Source organism: Girardinichthys multiradiatus, chromosome 6, assembly GCF_021462225.1.
Source record: "Girardinichthys multiradiatus isolate DD_20200921_A chromosome 6, DD_fGirMul_XY1, whole genome shotgun sequence".
NCBI classification, from domain to species: domain Eukaryota; kingdom Metazoa; phylum Chordata; class Actinopteri; order Cyprinodontiformes; family Goodeidae; genus Girardinichthys; species Girardinichthys multiradiatus.
In genome coordinates this window covers 36,923,241-36,943,662 of record NC_061799.1, presented here as the reverse complement: position 1 = coordinate 36,943,662, position 20,422 = coordinate 36,923,241, and the positions used below count along the sequence as shown (strand labels likewise).

Genomic DNA, 20,422 nt, shown 5'->3' with positions numbered 1-20,422 from the left:
CGCAAGGTGGCTGGTGAAGGAGAACCTGTCTTCGGCATGGCCCCGGATTGAGTCACAGATCTGTGAAAATTATTTAAAGGTATAGTAAGTAACACACAACAATAAAAAACAAATAAAATAATTCAATCTAGAGGTGTTGGCATGAATGTGGCCATTATTTACTGCATCTACTGTTTCAAAGTTCCAAAGTATGATTTTTTTTTTATTCATGCAGACTTATACTGAATTCTTGTGAGTTTAAACGGTAAATGTTATGTGATATATTGACTACCATCCATTACTGAATGAACCTAAAATCAAAGAGTTGGAGGGTGCGGAGCTGGTGGTGTAGGGGTTTAAGTGTGCGACCCATGCAGAGGCCTTAGTCCTTGATGCAGGCTGTGGCGGGATTGAATCCCAGCCCTAGTGATAGTTTTTGCACACCCTTCCCTCACTTGTTCCACCATTTTCTGTCTGCTTACAGTCAAGAAATTATCAAATAAAGGCCACTAGTGCGGCAAAAAAAACAAAAAAAAAGAGGTGGAGATTTTTTAATCAGTTGGTTCCAACAATTAAGTATGCCTACATCTTTGGTCAGTAGTGAATGAAAAAGGAATATTTCACCGTTTTTGGGTGCATGCAAAAATATTCCTTTTGCATGCACTTGTTTTTGTTCCTTAAAAATATTCTGAGGATGACCTTGACTACTGACAATATGCACAGACTAAACTGCTGTATAAACATCACATTTCTGCATCTGTCTATCCATGAAAAAGCCTGAAGATCCCAGAAAGACTTCCTGTTTACTTTATTTTTATGATGGACTTCAATGCAAATGTGTCTAATCAGGTGGTTTTTTTTTATTTTTTATATGAAATAATGAAAGTTCCTCTTATTTAATTTCCTCTAGATAAAACGATTTGACTTGCAAATATGATCAGGGAAACATTCCACTGAAACATTAAACATGAGGTCCATGTTTTCCACACTCATATCTTTCATTTCATCATCAACATTTTCTGTGAGCTTTAGCATCTCAGCCACAAAACATACACGTATATTGACCCTCAAGGGCAGTTGGATCCATCCAACTAGCCAAATATATTGTTTGTATGCAGATTGTGAATGCACAGCACGGCACAGAATATGGTGTCTAACCAAATATTGCATGCAAGCAGTCATTTGTAATTGCAATATCCACAGTAAGCCCAGCACATTCGTTTTGTCATTTAAAAGAATGAGTTGAACCATTATTGGCACCCTTATTGTTAAAACTGAAAGCAAAGTGAAAGCAAACTTTACCACATTAACATGAAAACATTAACACAAAGGTATGTTTGTTCATGAAAATTTTTTTAAATCACTAATGTACCTGTTCTCAAGGAGTAACAACTGAAAAACTCAAACTTCTGGAAAATCTTGAATCTGTTTTACAAACCCAACAAAGTCTGGAAGCCTTGTAAAATAAAATAATATATAAATTTTGGATGAGATAAAAGCACAAGGACTGGTTTGGCTGGAGCGACCATAGACATAAGTATATCATGTCTATGGGAGCAACACCCCACCCTCTGAGTTAACAGGTACTAGCAGCCAGTCAGGTGACATCACGCCAGTATAAAAGCCTTCAGTGATCAGAGCATCAGAGCAGAACAACCAGAGTAGAGATGCCTAAAAATCCAACCTATCTGTAAGCTCCTGTAGACAGGTAAGATTATTTGGTTTAAATTAATTATTGACTGCAGTGTTGTGTAAAAAAGGTTCAAATTAGTGAATTTAGAGATTTAAATGAATTTGATTATTTTGGTTATTTTAGTAATTATCTTAGATTTAAACAGTAAAGCTATTCACTTAATTTAGTGTAAATTTAGTTGTTAATATTTTAAAACTAATAAATAACAAAATCCCGGATAAAAGTGGCTGAAATGAGCTTCCTCTGTATGGTGGCCGGGCACTCCCTTAGAGATAGGGTGAGGAGTAGAGCCGCTGCTCCTCCATATCGAGAGGAGCCAGTTGAGGTGGCATCTATACCGGATGCCTCCTGGACGCCTTCCTCGGGTTGTGTTCCAGGCACGTCCCACCGGGAGGAGGCCCAGGGGACGACCCAGGACACGCTGGAGGGACTGTGTCTCTCGGCTGGCCTGGGAACGCCTTGGGCTCCCCCCGGAGGAGCTGGAGGAGGTTTCTAGGGAGTGGGACGTCTGGGTGTCTCTGCTGCCCCCGCAACTCGGTCCCGGATAAAGCGGAAGGAAGACGACGAGTACGAGTACATAACAACATTCAGACATATACCTAGTTTGATGAAGCATTTCCACCGTTCTTAAACATTCAAACATTTTCTGGGCAAAATAAAACATTCCTTTATAGCCAAAACACAGCTGAATGGGTTTTTTGCTTTTGGACTGTTTGTAGAAGCATTAGAGACCCAAATGAAAGTATAAAAACAATCAAAAAGTGAATTTTGCATGATAGGTCCACTTTACTGTCCTGGTTTTGTTTAAACAAAATGGAGAGAAAACTCTCAGGAGACCAGTGGAAGGTTTTTGTCTTTTTTTCCAGCACTACTGGCCTTTATTTTTCTAAATTTTTTGACAGTAAGCTCAAAGGATAGGGGGCGGGGAGAGGTGACAGACATGCAGCAAAGTTGCCTGGGCCGAGAGTCGAACCCGTGACAGTTGTGTTGAGAACTGAAGACTCTGAATATAGGTCGTGAAGGGTCATATGCATGTGAAGGAGATCTTGGTATGCTTTTTTTTCTGGAAACACGGGCCAGCAGAGTCACACAGGGAGCGGTGGGCAGGGGAAAAACTGTAGGGAAATGAGGAAGGAAATAGAGGAGGCTTACTGTATGATGTAAAAGATGAATGCCCAGGAGAATTAGTGGTATATGGAGGAGGGGTTCATATGGTGGCTTGTAGATGATAAGATGGAGGGTGATGGTCAAGCAAGAAGCGGAGATGGGAGTATCAGAGAGCGGACAGGTTGTACTAAGAATGATGAGATGGAGATCAAAACGTTATTGTTTGTGGTTGGTCTTTAGAAATCCAGAGGCACACAGAGAAGGAACTTGTTTTCTGCTTGAAAGTTTGTCTTGAGAAAAGAGGAACAAAAAAGATATTTAGAGAAAACACAGAGAGAAGCATAGGAACTCAGAGGGCATCTGGTTTACAACATAGGTTTACACTCAAGCGATGAAGGACTGGCAGCTATTTCCTCATGTATTCCAGCCGATGGCTCGATAATGAATAGGTGTGTACACCTGCTCAAATCCATCGTCCAAAGATCAGCAACTCCAGTCCAACTGCGCCCTCCAGTGGAGACTTAGACTCCATCCATTTTCTATAACCAGTTCTTCCATTTCGTGTTGCTTGGGAGCTGGAGCCTATCTTCTGGTCTACAGGCGAGAGGCAGGGTACACCCAGGACAGGTCGCCAGTCCATCGCAGGGCAACAGAGAGACATATACAGGACAAACAACAATGCAAACCCATTCATACCTAAGGGGAATCAATAGAGAATAATTAACCTAACAGTCATCTTTTTGGACTGTGGGAGAAAGCCAAAATACCCATGCATAGAAAGAACATGTAAACACCACGCAGAAAGACCCCCAGCTGGGAGTTGAACCCATGACCTTCTTGCTGCAAGGCAACAGTGGTACCCACTCTACCCACCTAAGACTCCAAAAACAGATAAAACCAACCACTCAGACATAGACATCCCAGATTCCTGACAATCAAACTTTATCTGTGTTTTTACGATGATAGTAATATTTGCTCTATGAAAATAGCTTTATTATGACTTTTAGTACCATCGGCATAATTTACTGTATTTCCTTCATTAAAACATTAAAAGACCAGGTAGAACAAATAAATCTGTCTTGATAACAAAACTCGATGCAATCAACAGTTCACTGTTACTATGTGTTCGTTCTGAAGGGAATGTCAGGGTTTCTACCAAATGGAATGATAAACTGAACTTTACTGGATTGTTTAATAACTACGATTGAACTGAATTGTTTGTAGCCAACTACATCATTGGTTAATATTCACTGCATATTTGTGGAAATGTTTTTTGTAAGGTGTCTTTAGACAACAATTGTTATGAATGAGACCTTTAGAAACAAACTGAATTGAATTAACATGGCAGTCATGACTTTCAGTGAGAAAATGGTGTTAGTATGACTTTTTTTCATTAACACAGTTTACCACATTTTTATATTAAAATATTAAAAAGACAGATAGAAATTTTAAAACAGGCTGTAACTGAATCCAAAAAAGTAAGTTATGACCCATGGGCAGTTGCCTGATTCCTTATTATCTGTTACCCTTGTGCCGGTAATTAAGGACAAAGCTAGTAAGGTTGGTAGCCTTAATAATTATAGACCAATAGCTTTAGCTTGCGTGATATCTAAAGTATTAGAAAAAATCCTGCTTGGTCGGCTCAATCAGTTTATTAGTACAACAGATAATCAATTTGGTTTTAAAGCCAAGTTGGGAACTGATTTCTGTATTTGTGGCCTGAAAGAAGCAGCAAGAGCATATCTAAGGAAAAATTCATCGGTGTTAATTGGGTTTATTGATGCCTCTAAGGCCTTTGATCGTGTCAACCACTTTAAGTTATTTAACAAATTAAAACAGAGAGGTGTTCCAGATATTATTACACGAATTTTAGTGTACTGGTACTCTAACCAGAAAATGCATGTAAAATGGGGAAATGATATCTCTGCTTCCTTTGGTGTGAGTAATGGTGTGCGTCAGGGTGGACTTCTTTCGCCTGCCTTGTTTAACTTGTACATGGATGACCTGTCACAAGAAATGAACCTCTGTAAAACTGGATGTATGATTGGTTATGCGTTGGTCAATCATTTCATGTATGCTGATGACCTGGCTGTCCTCTCACCCAGCAGTTACTGAACATCTGCTCTGATTATGGGTTGAGTTTTGATGTGCAGTATAATGCTAAGAAAACTGTTGTACTAGTTTGTAGGACTAAAGCTGACAAACAACTTTGCTTCCCTGATTTTTTTCTGTCAGGGCAAAAGTTAAATGTTTGTTCCAAAACTAAATATCTGGGTCACTACATCACAGACCAGCTCTGTGATGATGATGACATTTATCGGCAGTGTCGCATGCTGTACGCCCAGGCAAACATTCTGGGGAGGAAATTCCATATGTGCACTGATGAGGTGAAAATAAGCCTATCTAAAGCTTACTGTACATCCTTGTATACAGCTCCTTTGTGGTGTAAATTTAAAAAAGCTAGTATGCAGAAGCTTAAGGTTGCCTATAATGACTCTTTGAGAATTCTGCTCAAGAAACCCAGGTTCAGCAGTGCAAGTGAGATGTTTTGTAATGCACATGTCAGAACATTCCAGGCACTTGTGAGAAATCTGATATATAAGTTTATGTGTCGTTTGTGCAGCTCATTGAACAGTCTTATTGTAATGTTTTCACATCCATCTCTGTGGAAACATTGGTATGCAAGTCTTTTATAAATATTATTTTTTTTATTTCTCTCTTCTCTTTTTTATATGTCGTGTTGTTGTTTTCTTGTGGACCATGAGTTTGTTGAATAAAGTAATCAACTAAGCTATTTCTAAACCTATTTTTAATGAACTGAAGAAAAGTGTTATGTTCGAGCTGGTGTTTATTTGATACAATCTGTTTGCTGTGTTTATGCAGAACAGTTGCTGATGACTCAAAATAACAAAACTCTACATGTGATTCTTTTCTTGAACGCTAGAGAGCACGATCTCATGTAAAAAAGCTCAGTCGTAGAAGACGTGTCATCGTCAGCACGTCGTTTTTGGTTATTGTTTGTAGCTATCACTCAAAATGCATCCCATTCGTTCACTGATTTTATTCATTCTGATTTGCTGGTTTGTTGGTGAGTTTGTTTTTGTTTTTCTTGCTCACATACATTTTCTTGCTCACGTATATTTTCTTGCTCACGTACATTTGCTCAACTGTTGGGGCATATATAGTCGGACGCCTTAGCGTAGTCTCATTTTACCTCGCTTTACCAGCTTTGTATTTGGAGTTTGTTTTAGAAAATGTTGTTCTGTTTATGACAAGATAAGATAAACAATGAAAGGTAGATTTAAACACATCAGGGAAGTGTTGCTCATCAACTTTGGCTGCCGATAACTTTTCCACAAGCTTGGACCTTCAACAAGATGAAGCTATGCTAGTTAGCCTCGAAGGCTTGCCGTTTTCAACTTAAAGTTAATTCCTTGATTCATTATTATTGAATCTCTTACAGCAGTAGAGGCATTTTTATGAAAGGGTTTTTTGTTGTCTATGTTGATGGCTGTCTGACTTTACTTTTTGGTTTCATTTATTTATTTCTCTTTATAGTATTTTAATCTGTTTTTTTTCCTCTTTATACATTAAAATACTATCACAATTTTAAAATCAGATTTATTAAATGTTTTTAGTGATTTCTTTTTTGAATCTTTTTTGGTTGTCTGGAAAATATAAAATTGTAACAAAAATACACACAGGGTGAGAGAAAATAAATTACATCATTAAGCATTTATAAAACATAAATATCTCAAAGTATTTTGTATACAAAAATGAAATACAACGCTGGTGAAAGATTTTGTTTGTTTTTTCTATTTGTATACAGTCTCAAACCTTCGGGAGGATGGGATTTTTCTGGATTTGGCTGCCAATAATCCTGCCATCCGATTGGTGGAGCTGTCCCAGGAAGCTGTTCAGGTTGTACTGAAAGGTGAGGGGTCAGCTGAGATCAGATTTATCTCATCCATTTTTTATCATTTCTATTTTCCACCATCTGTTGTTGCTGAGGAAATAGGAAAATAGTTGTTTAATTAAAAAAAATTGGACGAGGTTTGGGAAAATATTTTAATAAATAATTGTAATTAGAGTCTTGATGCACACAGAGCTGTGAATATGACCTACTTGACCTTTAACTTTTAAAATTAAAGAATAACTTTGGGTTCTGTATATTTCTGTTTCAATTTAGTCCTACCGTTTCTGAAAGATGGGATTTCTTGCTGTCTATTTGCCATTATTAATTCCATCTCATCAGTGGAGCTGACCTTTGGACGTGTTAAGTTCAACATTAATGTGTCAGGTGAGTTCAGATGTGTTAGGTATTATTTAGTCAACTCAGAGGTAAGAACGATACAGTCATAGTTACTTGTGACAAGGGTAGCCCACTTTGCAGTGAAACTACAAAGTTTTGACACCCTATCTCTTTATTTATATACACAGTTCAACAGACAGTTCAGACAGGGTGTATGTGTGTGAGACGGAAAGGAGGCTGGTTCACACAGAGATAACAATGATCTCACACACACAGGGAGGAAGGCATAGTGCAGGTGCCTTGCAACCCAAGGTTTTTACATGAGTGATAACAAGTCCTCACACCCATCCAACAGTCCCTCCTTTTATCACAAGTAAAAACATTTAATATAAAAACGAGTAAGAAAAATACTTTGTATGAGCGAAAACCCACGGACGGTAAACAGATTATATTTTGTGGGAAATACTCATACGGCCCCGCCGCCCTCGGCGACCATTAAAAGTTAAATGTTGATTAATACTTGAAATCATAAAAATAAAAGAATGATACTTGAAATCATAAAAATAAAATAATGATACTTGAAATCATAAAAATAAAAGAATGATACTTGAAATCATAAAAATAAAAGAATAATACTTGAAATCATAAAAATAAAAGAATAATACTTGAAATCATAAAAATAAAAGAATAATACTTGAAATCATAAAAATAAAATAATGATACTTGAAATCATAAAAATAAAATAATAATACTTGAAATCATAAAAATAAAAGAATAATACTTAATGAAAACAGTGAAACATAATAAAGGAATTAAAAAATCTGCCCTGTTTATGTCATCATTGTACTTTTTCTCATTTCACTTAATCAACAACTTCTTTCGATTTTCTGCTGTAAGGTCATTTTATGAAATACAATGTATGAGTACATTCAGGCTTTTGATGTGATTTATTTACAACATGTCATCATAATCGTCCCCTTCATTTTCGTGCATTTCTACCTAGTTCAGTGTTGCATATGCCACCATGAACAATACCAGAAATTCTGTAGGAATGGATGTGCGTCATGTTCTTCCGTCAGTGTTCTGAGATGGGTCCCGTCTGATGTCCATCTCTTCTGGTTCGGTATCACCTCCTGTGGATCCTGCTTTAGATAGAGAAAGAGTCCTGCTACCAGAATTAAGCTCAGGCTTATCAGTCCTGTCCACAAGTTACAGAGAGCCATTTTATAATTGGGCGCAGATCAGCTGTTTTCTTCACCGGTTTGAGACGCTGGGCCATCTTTGAACCCGGACTTCCTCTGCTACCCCGTCGGTTGGTTTGGCTCCTGTAACGGCAAAACTGGCTTACAGTGGCTTTTATGGATCCAGGAAGGCCTCTCTGCTATTTTCAGAACTGTGGGCGTTGTCAGGAGTATTTGAAACGGCCCTTTCCACCAAGGAGTGCTCCAATCCTTCCGGTGGAGTGTCTTAATCAGGACCAGGTCTCCAGGCCTCATTCTGTGGGATAGGAGCAGAGATTATCGGCAGACCACTGGACATTTGTTCTTCTTTTGTCTGCAACATTTTATTCATCCACTCAGCTAATGAAGGTTCCTGTTGTGCTTTCTCTATTTCATTCATGTCAGAGGGCAGAGAAAACGGTCTGCCATGTACTATTTCTTTGAGAATACAAATTCACATCAGCAACTTGGTGTCACGTGATCTCAGGCTCAGAACACAGTGGGTGGAGTTATACAATGATGTACAGTAGGTGGCAAATGGAGTAAGACCGGTTTGATTTGGAGTTATTCTCATCCATAATTAACCAGGGATAGGCATTCGGGCCATGGCCTCCCTGTTTCTTCCATTGTTTTCCTTAATCTTTAACTGAAACCCTAATGCATTAGAACTTAGTTCTATTAATTTATTTACAAAATGAGTTCCATTATCTGACCTTATAATCTGTGGGATACCATATGTGGGGAAGAAATGTGTCACTAGGTTCATCTATTACAACTAGGCAATATTTCTTCCCCCGTGTTTGCAACAAATTATGCATGATCTGCAAAAATGATTTGCATAGTCAGAAATATTTATAGTGTAGCATTAATGCTTTACCAGATGTGACATATTCCCCCCTTGACACGTGGGTCTTCCCAATGTGTCATTGTAGCCGCTGTGTTGTATAAATGTTTTTGGGAGGATTGGTTTATCTTCTATCTGATAGATGTCATCTTTTTTCTGTGCTCCTCTCTTTAGCCAGGCCTTTATTTCTGTCTTGGGTGCTGACTGTTGGGCGTCTTTCAGCACGTCTGTGTCTATAAATAGCAGATCTGACATTTTCTCTTTAATAGGTTGAAATGAGTTAGTTCTGTCCCTGATGATGTTTTAAAACCTCTATTTTGCCAAATCTTAGCATGGTGATGTACTGATCCGAAAACGTATTGGCTGTCTGTGTATATAGTAAGTATTTGTCCCTCATGTAATTCACATGCTCTTACTACAGCATATAATTCTGCTGTTTGTGCTGAGCATGTATTGGGTAGAGATTTAGCTTCTATTATCCTATCGATGGTTGTTATTGCATAACCAACTCTATTCTTTCCATATTCATCTTTAGATGCTGAGCCATCTACAAACACAACACATGAATCTGGTATAAGGATTTGAGAAATGTCTTGTCTGGGTTTGGTGTCTTCTTCAACTTTTGCTTTATCAGAATGTGGTTTTCCATCTTCTGCAGTAGGTATTAGAGTACTTGGATTTAAAGGGCACATCTTTTTAGAGTTATGTTTGGCTGTGATAATAATAGCGATGTCAGTGTGATATGTCTTGCATGTAGCGTCAGGTGCTTCTCTTAATATTCCTGACTTCAACATATCTTGTATTACTGGCTTAATACCTTCTTCAGCTTCTGGCTTTAAGGGGTATTGGCGGACTAATGGCCTTTTTTCAGATATTAGTTTTAACCTTGTATGGTGGGAACCCCTTTATAAGTCCTACATCAGTTGATGATTGGGACCACAGTTCAGGTGGGACAGCAGCTAGGGCAGGATGCATGTTGCTCTCAGCTAAGCCCTGTATTTGTCCCTCTGCCTCATCTAAATGTATCCTTGGATGGACTTTGACTATCCACGCCAGAATGAGCTTCCAGATTCCTGTATTAGGATCTACCTTTGACAGTGTCAGTGCTGTTCCTGCAGAGGTTTAAAGCCTCTGTTTTTCCAAATTCTTATTATTCTTTTTTATCATATTTTATAAAGTAAGTCCTTATTACATTTAAAAATGAGATCAATATTTTTGGTATTTGCTATTATTATAAATAATGCTTGGTTTAGTTCTTATTAAAAATAAAAAATAAAAACTCACTCACTGATGAACACAAAAAATGAAGGGCATATTATATCTTATAATCTTAGTTTGTTTTACCCAGTTTTATAGATACAACATACACTTTCAGTCAGCTTTGTATTTAATTCAAGTAACTAAAGTTTGTTTCAATTAACTAAAGTTTTATCTATTTCAGTCCAGTCCAGTAATTCTGTTAAGGTTAATTTCATCTTATGTTAAGTTCGAGTGTAATTCAATCATTTTGAACCTGACTGGAAAAAGTCTAAACATCTGTTAAAATCTTTTTGTTTTACCATAGAGAACTGACCTAATATTATTATGGTATGTTGAGGACTCTAATTTTTACATAACATGAAACAGACATTTATTTCACAAAAACAGAAAGTCAAACACAGACATTTGGCCACATGAAAGTTTAAATAACCTGTTTGTAAAAGAATTAGGAAAAATTGAAGACAGATCTATGAACTTTCCTATGGTTATCAGTATTTTTAATACAGGTAGAACCTTTGCTATCTTTATATGATTTTTCGGAAAAGATTCTGGAAACCTTATTAAGATATAAATTTGGCAAAGATCATCAGAACATCAGACCTTTATTAGCGCTTTTAAGGTCCCTCAAAGATGCATTACAATGAAATCAGTCATTCCCATTCACACACATTCACACACTACTTACTTATTTTTCTGTCAGAGTAATTTTTATTTGCAAAAATTTGAACATAATTTGACTTCTATTATTCTTAAAATGCACATTGTTTCCTCATAACCCCTTTTGTTTCCACTAGGTCTGTTTTGAACGCTTCAATTCTTTTTTTTTTTTTTTATTCACCAAGAATCAATAAGGTGGTCTTAGTGGGTCCACCTTAAAGGTGTTGTCTGTTGGGTGTCATGTTATCATTGTCAGGTCAGTGAGGTTCATAAGTCAGTCAGAACCTTGGTCATTTGGTCTGTGCTCATAATGTTTCATAGATCCAGCCTATGATTAGTCAGCAAAACTTCCACCTATAGGAGAAAAAATGATTGTTAATGAATGAGCTGCATTTCCTAGGAACACTGTCTTCCTTCTGGATGAGCATCACCTGTTGAAAAACTTTCATCATTGTTTGTTTCACATATTCAATCAGATCTTTATATTATACCAGTAGGTGAAGTTGTTAGTATCTCATGTAGACTGACATATACTGTTGCATTTGGAGAGGATCTCAGATTAAATAAACTTAGTTAGAGCTTCAATCCAGGTTCATTTTGTGTCTGCAGACTTTAGCCAATTTTTCTTTTCTTTCTTTTTTTTTTTATACATAAAGAGCAAGATTCAAAACATTTTCAAAAGGCAGATTGTGGCAGAATGTAGACAAAACTGCTTATTGATTGACAAAATAACATTCAAGCACACAATCACCATATTAAAAGGCTCTACTTCTAGAGAATCACTAAACTTCTGGGGTCCGGTTTTGGCCCGCGGACCTTGAGTTTGACACATGCAGGGTAGAGTTACAATTTATTTTTTTAGACCTTTCAGCAGAGACAGACTTCTGCTGTTTGCAGAAGTTTTATCTTTGTTTTCAGGCAGCTGCATCTCTTTGTCAAGGTCGTTTCACAGAGCTGAAATTTAACTTCTCTCAAAGAGGAAAAATGAAGAATGCACACAATCTGAGCCAAATATGGAATTATTTCCCTGTAAAATGAATCTTTTGCATTTTATCATGATATTGTTAGTAGTATAACACCATAGAATGATTTTTAAAGCACCTGTTTCTCACTAATGCTTGCCTACAAAATCTTTTACTCTCAGATTACTTCTTTAACAACATTCTGTTCTCTCTTCTCTAGTCATTGTTCACTGGGTTGTCCAGTTGGACAGTTTCCATGTTGTCCACATTGTCACCTCCTATTTTAACTTCTTTTACCACGTCCTCTAAAACCACCTCTTAGTCTTTATAATCTAACCTGGGATGGGTGGCGGTCCGCCCCCCCCCCTTTATTTGTTTTCAGTTAAGCTGAAAGTTTTTTCCTGTGCTTTTCTTAAGGCCTCAGTATTATGGCTATGTCAGTTAAAAGCTGCTCTTATTGTTGTTTTTTTAATTCATCTTTTTGTTTTAATCTGTTTATCAACTGTGAGCACTCAGGGACTGAAAAGTCCCCTTTGAAATTATAACCTGGCAAGGTTTTTTATTGTCTCTTGAATCTTTTGAATGCATAATCTCCAGTTTAAGATCCCCATGTAGTTTTAGGATTTCAGTGATAATTAAGTTACCTGAAAATCCGTATTTTTATGCCATCGTGCACATATTTCTGTTAAATCAGAGCTTTTTCTCTGTTCTTCCCCCATTGTTCTTTGTTATTTTTCTCTTTTTAGTTTTCATTATTGCTAATTTTAGATCCCCTTGTAATTTTAAGACATCCTTTGTATCTAATTTGCCCAAAAACCCATGTTTTTTATTTTTTATTCCATCTATGACAGATCATACCTGCTCCTTTTACATAGTTCTCCATAAACTTTACCTCCCCTTCTAAGTCAATTAGTTTACTTTGTTTCTTCCCCATTATGTTTTATGTTAGTTTAATTATAGTATAAATGTCCCAGATAAAAGGTCACTGGCATGAGACTTTAAGGAGAGGACATTAACACGCCCTTCTACTGCGACTAATTCGCAGCGGTGTTAATTTTCTGGAATGAAATCCGACCTGAATCTCCAAAGTCACCAGTACGTAGTTTTAATCTGGGCAAAAGAAAACACAGGACTAGCAGAATCCTGCTATGATTCTATTAAAATGCTTAGTCCTCCATATACACACACAACACAGTCACACAGTTAGTTTCAGGTACCTTGTAATTTTTCTAAGTTAACTTGGTGTTATTTTATGAGCTCAATTTACTCCGTTTTTTTTACTTTTATAGCGCTTATTCTATTCCCTCGCAGGGGAATAACCCTTAGTCGTTTTATTTGGCCCCCTTCTTGGCGGGGCCCTACCTTAATTTGTCACTATTCCTTTCACGGTGGAATAAAACCATCCCAATGCAGCGTCCTTACCGGCGACGCACTACCAACGACTTTTAAGTACTTTTCTTCTTTTATTTATATAGCGCTTACTCTATTCCCTCGCAGGAGAATAATCCTCAGTCGTTTTCTTTAATCCCCTTCACGGCGGAATTGTACCAAATTTGTCACTATCCCTTTCACGGTGGAATAAAACCATTCGAATGCAGCGTCCTTACCGGCGACGCACTACCAACGACTGTTAAGTACTTTTCCTATGAACTGTATTTTAAAACTGTCTCACCTCGGAGTTGACTTCTTGGTGACTCTTTGGACCCTGTGAGAGTCACCCCGCGCAGAGGAAGGCAATAACCCACTGGCCAGGTGTGAATTCACACACACCGGGACTTTCAGCCACTCCGGCTAATGGAGGCTGTGCAGCGGTGCTTCGCTCGACGTCAGGCTTCCCCCACGGATCCCAGAGTCACTGTTAAAGCAAAGAGAAATAAGGTTATTGAATTAATCCGGCTTCGAAGGACCAATAAATGTTAGGTATTCTTTAGTCAACTCAGAGGTAAGAACGATACAGTCATAGTTACTTGTGACAAGGGTAGCCCACTTTGCAGTGAAACTACAAAGTTTTGACACCCTATCTCTTTATTTATATACACAGTTCAACAGACAGTTCAGACAGGGTGTATGTGTGTGAGACGGAAAGGAGGCTGGTTCACACAGAGATAACAATGATCTCACACACACAGGGAGGAAGGCATAGTGCAGGTGCCTTGCAACCCAAGGTTTTTACATGAGTGATAACAAGTCCTCACACCCATCCAACAAGATGTATATCTTTTTTATATTTTATATTTTTCATCTTTGTTGTATAGGAAAAAATAAAATTATTGTTCGTTCCTTACTCAGCATCTTTCGCTTTATCCGGGTCACGGGGGCAGCAAACTAATTAAGGGACGCCAAGACTTCCCTCTCCCCAGACACCTCCTCCAGCTCCTCCGGGGTAGCCCAAGGCGTTCCCATCCAGCTGAGAGACATAGTCCCTCTAGCGTGTCCTGGGCCGTCCCCTGGGCCTTCTCCCGGTGGGACATGCCTGGAACACCTGGGAGGTGTTCAGGAGGCATCCGGTATAGATGTCCAAGCTACCTCAACTGGTTCCCCTTGATGTGGAGGAGTGGCGGCTCTACTCTGAGCTCCTCAGCCTATCTCTAAGGGAGTGCCCGGCAACCCTACGGAGGAAGCTCATTTCAGCCGCTTGTATCCAGGATCTCGTTCTTTGGGTCATGACCCAAAGTTCATGGCCATAGTTGAGGGTAGAAAGGTAGACCGACTAGTAAATCGAGAGCTTTGCCTTTCGGCTCAGCTCTCTCTTCACCACAACAGACCGACAAAGTGTCTCCTCCAACCTGGAGAGGACAAGCCACCCTTTTCCGGTCAAGAACCATGCCCTCGGACTTGGAGGAGCTGATTTTCATCCCAGCCACTTCACACTCGGCTGCGGACCGCCCCAGCGCATGCTGTAGGTCTTGGCTAGAGGGGGCCAGCAGGACCACGTCATCCTCAAAAAGAAGAGACGAAATCTACTGGCCCCCAATCCAGACCCCTCTGGCCCTTGGTTGCGCTTAAAAATTCTGTCCATAAAAGTTATGAACAGGATCGGTGACAAAGGGCAGCCCTGCCAGAGTCCAAAATTATTGTTGTTGATAAAAAAAAATGTAGACAAGGTTGGGTAAAATAAATAAATGAATAAGTAGCATCCTGATGCACACTGAGCTGTGAATGTTGATGTAGTCGAGCTTTAGCTTGTACAAACAAAACAATAACTTTGTTTATTTCTGTTTCTATTCAGTCCCAATTCCTCCTCCTCTTGCTTTTGGGCCTGTTGATTTTAACATCACATTGATGGACCAGACCTTTGGAGGTCTTCAGTTCAAAGTTGACATCTCAAGTAAGTTCAAATTGTTTGAGCTTTTTGGGCTTTATTTTGTTTTTCCATCGGTTGGGTTAGTTGGGAGAAAAGAAAATTACTTATTGAAAATACATACGGTCAGGTCACGGAGCTGTGTGCAGGTTTGTCTTGCTCTGTGGGTGTTGTTTCTCCTTTCTTCCACCAAGGTGTGACAGGTAGGTGCAGCTGCACCGCGGAGGAGAAAAATACTGGATTTTGAAATCTTTACCTCATATGATATATATGTACTATGTATTTATAACGTCTTGTTGTTAGTTTACATTTATATTTAAAAACCAAATCTTTTAAGTTAAATCATCTTAATCATGGGATGGGCACCCGTCCATTATTGAACTGCTAACATTGTCAGGCTTCCAAAGTAACGTCAATACCTTTAAAAAATGTTTTGTCATCTTATTTTATCAAAATGCCACCACAAAAGAAATGGCTTAAACAACTGCAGGACTTGCTTTGTTTTCTTAAAAAGAGTTACGTCAGTGAGTAACGGTTACACATTACGAGGTCAACACCTAATCATACTCGGCTATTTATGATGTCTGACATTGTATTAGATATTATGTGTATTATGTGAAGCAGTGTAAGCAATAAAAGGTGGAGAGACGGAGGAAGCTCGAGGGAGGTCTTAAGTGATTAGCGATCAAAATATTAGAGCCAGGGGCAGCTTCAGGGTGGGGAGTAAGGTTTAAAAATCACATTATTGATAGAATAGATCCAGAAAGAAGAACAGGTGAGAACTGATGTCAGGTTGATTTTTTTTATCATTAATTATTTATTTCCACTGTACTATAAAGGTTTAGGTTAGAATACGAGGTTATCAGCTGCACTAGAACACCCCACAAGTGTTCTGCACATTTATATGGTGAAATGCAGCTCCTGCTCCATAGTAACGAAGGAGGTGGATTTTTTCCCACATTTATTTTTAAAATGTGCCACCTTTATGCTCAGGAGCTGCACCTTAGACATGCATCTCTGAAGCTATTTTGTATGTTTAGGAGCAGCAATGCAGCAGCACAAACAGATGAAGAGGATGGTACAGGGCTGGAGGTGAGGTCTTAAAATAAATCAGTGAACATTTTGATGTCAGGGTGAGGTTATGCTATTAACAGATTTGACTGTATAAGCCTAAACACATCTGCAAATCAGTTGTTAATAATCTTTATGTATAAGAAAAGCCTCAAAAGATGTTTTTTAAATATTTTGTAAGTCAAATCCTGATACTGTGTATTACCATATGTAATATCATAATTGCATGCAGAGACATCAAGGGTTCTAGGCATTTTTGACCAATAAAACATTTGTTCGTCTTCTATACTGCTTATTCCATAGTGGGTCATAGGGGGGTTGGTGTGCACGGGCAAGAGGCAGGTTACACCCTGGTCAGGTCGCCAATCCATCGCAGGACAACACAGAGACATACAGGACAAACAACAATGCACACACTCATTCAAACCTTATGGCAGTTTAGAGACCAATTAACCTAACAGTCATGTTTTTGGACTGTGGGAGGAAGCCAGAGTACCCTGTGAGAACCCACGCATGCACGGGGAGAACATGCAAACTCCATGCAGAAAGACCCCAGGCCAGGAGTCAAAACGAGGACCTTCTTGCTGCTAGGCAACAGAGCTACCAACTGTGCCACCGTGCAGCCCCCAATAAAATATCTTAAACCACTTATGGATCTGTAAGGTTTCCAAAATGTGTCCCCTCCAATGTTTAACTTGTTCCTACACTCTTGGCTGAGACCTTGGAGAAGGCATTGGATTGTTTACTCTGCCGAGTGGTTGTTGACAACAAGACCCTGCCCTAGATAAATCCTCTGTGGTTCTGGCTTTTACCCTGCTGGCTGTCAGCAAACCCGCTTCCTGGAGAACCCGCTGTGGTTCAGCCTCCTGCCCTTGGTAAATACTTCAGTGAATTAACCTCAGTCCAAGGACCACTCTTACCTTTAACATTAAGAACCACCTGCCTGATAGTAACCACTCTCTCTTTCCTAGTGAGCCAATCCCTGAAGCCCGCTGGCTACAGAACCCTGACACTGCCCAAAAACACAATTTCAATAAACTTGTTTAAACCTTTCCTGTCTCTCTGGTGTGCTGTTCTAGAGTCTCCTGGTTCGGAACCCAACATGACACATACAAGTCCAGGGAAGATGAATATTAATAAAAACAAATATAGAGGTTATTAAAATAAAATGTCTTCAGATTCAGCTGTTGGGTTTGGATCAATGTTTCATATTTTTATCTTGTGTTTCACAAAAGTATTTTCTTCATGTTGTGACATTTTGTACTTTTGTATAAGATTTACTTTGAATTCTATTTCTATTCAGTCTTAAACTATTTGTAAGATGGGACTCCTCTCTATTTGGGTGCCGTTTGTTAACATTAACATGACTTGACCCAGAGATGTTTTCATTATCCATAAAACTGTATTTTCAGATGACCTCGGTTTAAACTGTGGATGAGAATACTGATTAATCAGATCTGTCTAATCTACAGGTCTCTCCTGGATGGATGGAGGAATCAAGGCCAAGTTTCTGATCATTTGCACTTGGAATAATTAGGAATCAGACCAACCTGCTGCATCAATACAAAGCCTGGAGATGCTTGGAAATAAAATATGAAGAACTGGAGGATAAATAAAGATTGTTGAAAAATATTACATATCAAAGAACGGGATAAGTAGCAAGTGTGAAAACATCTGATATTTAATTTGTAACTATTACATATGTTCCTTAAATATTAGAATCATTGTTTGAAATATTAGTGAGGTCCTGTCAGCTAACAACTAAATTTAATGATCTAAATATTTGGGTTAATGTTAATTGGATAAAAAATCATTATTCTGTTCTTTGACTTGCATGCAACTATTAGATAAACAGAACTTGCAGTGAAGTTTAGTTGTTGTCAAAAGGTACACGCTAATACATAACAGCATTCAGACATATGCCTAGTTTAATAAAACATTTCACCGATTCTTAAAAACTTAATTGCTGAATTTGTTAAGCTTTATCTTTATAAGTGTTAACATGACAGTAATGAGAAAATGGCTTTATTATGACCTTTAGTACCACTGGCGTAATTCACTGCATTATTTCCTTAATTAAAACATTAATAGACCAGATAGAACAAATAAATCTGTCTTGATAACACAACTCAATGCAATCAACAGTTCACTGTTGCTATGTGTTCTGGAGGGAAAGTCAGGGTTTCTACCAACTGGAATGATAAACTGAACTTTACTGGATTGTTTAATGACTAGGATTGAATTGGATTGCTGGTAGTTGACTACATGATTGGTTAATATTCACTGCATATTTCTAGATAAAATGTTTTGTAATTGTTATGAATCAGAGTTTAGAAATAAACTGAATTAAATAACCTTGACAGTCATGACTTTCTGTAAGACAATGTTTTTATTTTGACTTTTTGTTACGGCTGGTAGCCGTATGTGTGGATGTGTGTGTTTTGTTTTGTACCATCATCAACAGACTGGCCAGCCGATGTCGCACGATATGAACTCTGCACCTGCCACTAAGGGCAGCTGTGATTTGAACTGAACAGCTCGCCACTTTTGACCTTGCCTGTGTGCTTACCTGCTTGTTGTGCAGCTTGACTATTTTGTGTTTACCTGCTTGATGGTTAGCTTGACTCCAGCTTGGCTCAGAGGAGTCTCTTTAAAGCTTGTTAAGCTTTATCTTGATTTGTTTATTTGCTTATTGTTAGCTGGGACTCTTTAAGAAACTGTTGAGTTAGCTTGTCCCTCCTTTTGGGGGATTATTTTCAGTTAAATTACTGATTGTTGTTTATTTTGTTACATTTATAGTCATTGTGTAATTTGGGTTTTACCCCTTTTTATTTTTCAAATGGTTTGTACTTCGTTAAGTACCCTCCTTTTGTTTGTATTTTGTTACAACTAACAGAAACTGAACTGAAAAGCAATAAATGACTCTTTCATTCACAAAACCAATAAACCTGGTTCAAATGTTTACTTCCCCCTTCCCGTAAACCGAGGGGGGTCGTAACACTGTTATTGTCATGAACACAATTTGCCACATTTTTACGTTAAAATATTAAAAGGACTGATAGAAATTTAAAGAGGTTGTAACTGAATACAAAAAAATGTTTTCCCTGTTTTTCTTTTCATCAGCTCTTTCTAGACCTGTTTTTAATGCACTGAAGAAAAGGGTTTAAATGTTCGAGCTGGTCTTTATTTGACTAAATATGTTTGCTGTGTTTTTGCAAAATAAATGTTGATGAGTCAAAATACCAAAACTATACATGTAAGAGATTCTCCTCCTGAACGCTAGAGTCAAAACTCATGGAAAAATCTCAACAACAAAAAAAAAACTCGTAGAAGGGGCAAGGCTTCTACGACTTTTTTGAGATCTTTCCATGAGCAGCACGGCGATGCCCTCCACCCTGACGTAAGTGTGCAGTCCACTTTCAGAGGCTTTAGCTATATGCAGCAGCCATTTTATATTAACTACAAGACAATGACACTTCTTTTCCGGTCTGACAGTTTGTTTGGCCTCGCTGGAGGTGAGTTTGCTTTTGCTGTCATGCTGTTGTTCTTAACACTTGTTGAGAGCCTAGGCGCAAGCCCGCTCGCCTTGTTGTGGCCTATATTATTAAACCACGTGGCGTAGTCTCGTTTTACTCCGTTTAAACATACGAGTTTTTTTTAGTGATGTTTATGAGACGTTAGTCATTTGGCATAGTTCTGCTATTTTCATTTATTCATTCAGTCAGTCAGTCAGTCATTTTCTACCGCTTCTTCCATAGTGGGTTGCGAGGAAGCTGGTGCCTATCTCCAGCAGTCTATTGACGGGAGGCAGGGTACACCGTGGACAGGCCACAGTGCTACAATTGAATTGTTTGTAGCCAAATCTTTCTGGATAAATGGGGCTTAATGGTGTTTACTTAGTTATCAAATTTGGATTGAAAACTAAACCTTTCTGGGTAAATATTATTTAGCAGCAAGCACATGTCCTTAGCTGTTAGCACTTAAGCTAACAAAGAAGCTGCTAGCTTAGCACCAGAATCAAACACACACCTTTAAAAATACCGTTAATAAAAGGGTTAAAATGCATAAGCGCGGAC

General features: G+C 38.4%; 1 long non-coding RNA gene across 2 annotated transcripts; it reads left to right on the top strand.

Annotated features, from left to right (window-relative positions):
* The first annotated feature begins 1,622 nt into the window (after positions 1 to 1,622).
* LOC124870449 lies at positions 1,623 to 18,700 on the top strand. Of its 2 annotated transcripts, XR_007038776.1 has the most exons (6): positions 1,623 to 1,687; positions 6,609 to 6,713; positions 6,969 to 7,079; positions 15,204 to 15,302; positions 16,316 to 16,367; positions 17,819 to 18,700. It is a non-coding gene; the product is annotated as an uncharacterized LOC124870449 (long non-coding RNA). The 2 variants fall into 2 exon arrangements; XR_007038775.1 differs by lacking the exon at positions 16,316 to 16,367.
* Positions 18,701 to 20,422: the final 1,722 nt, after the last annotated feature.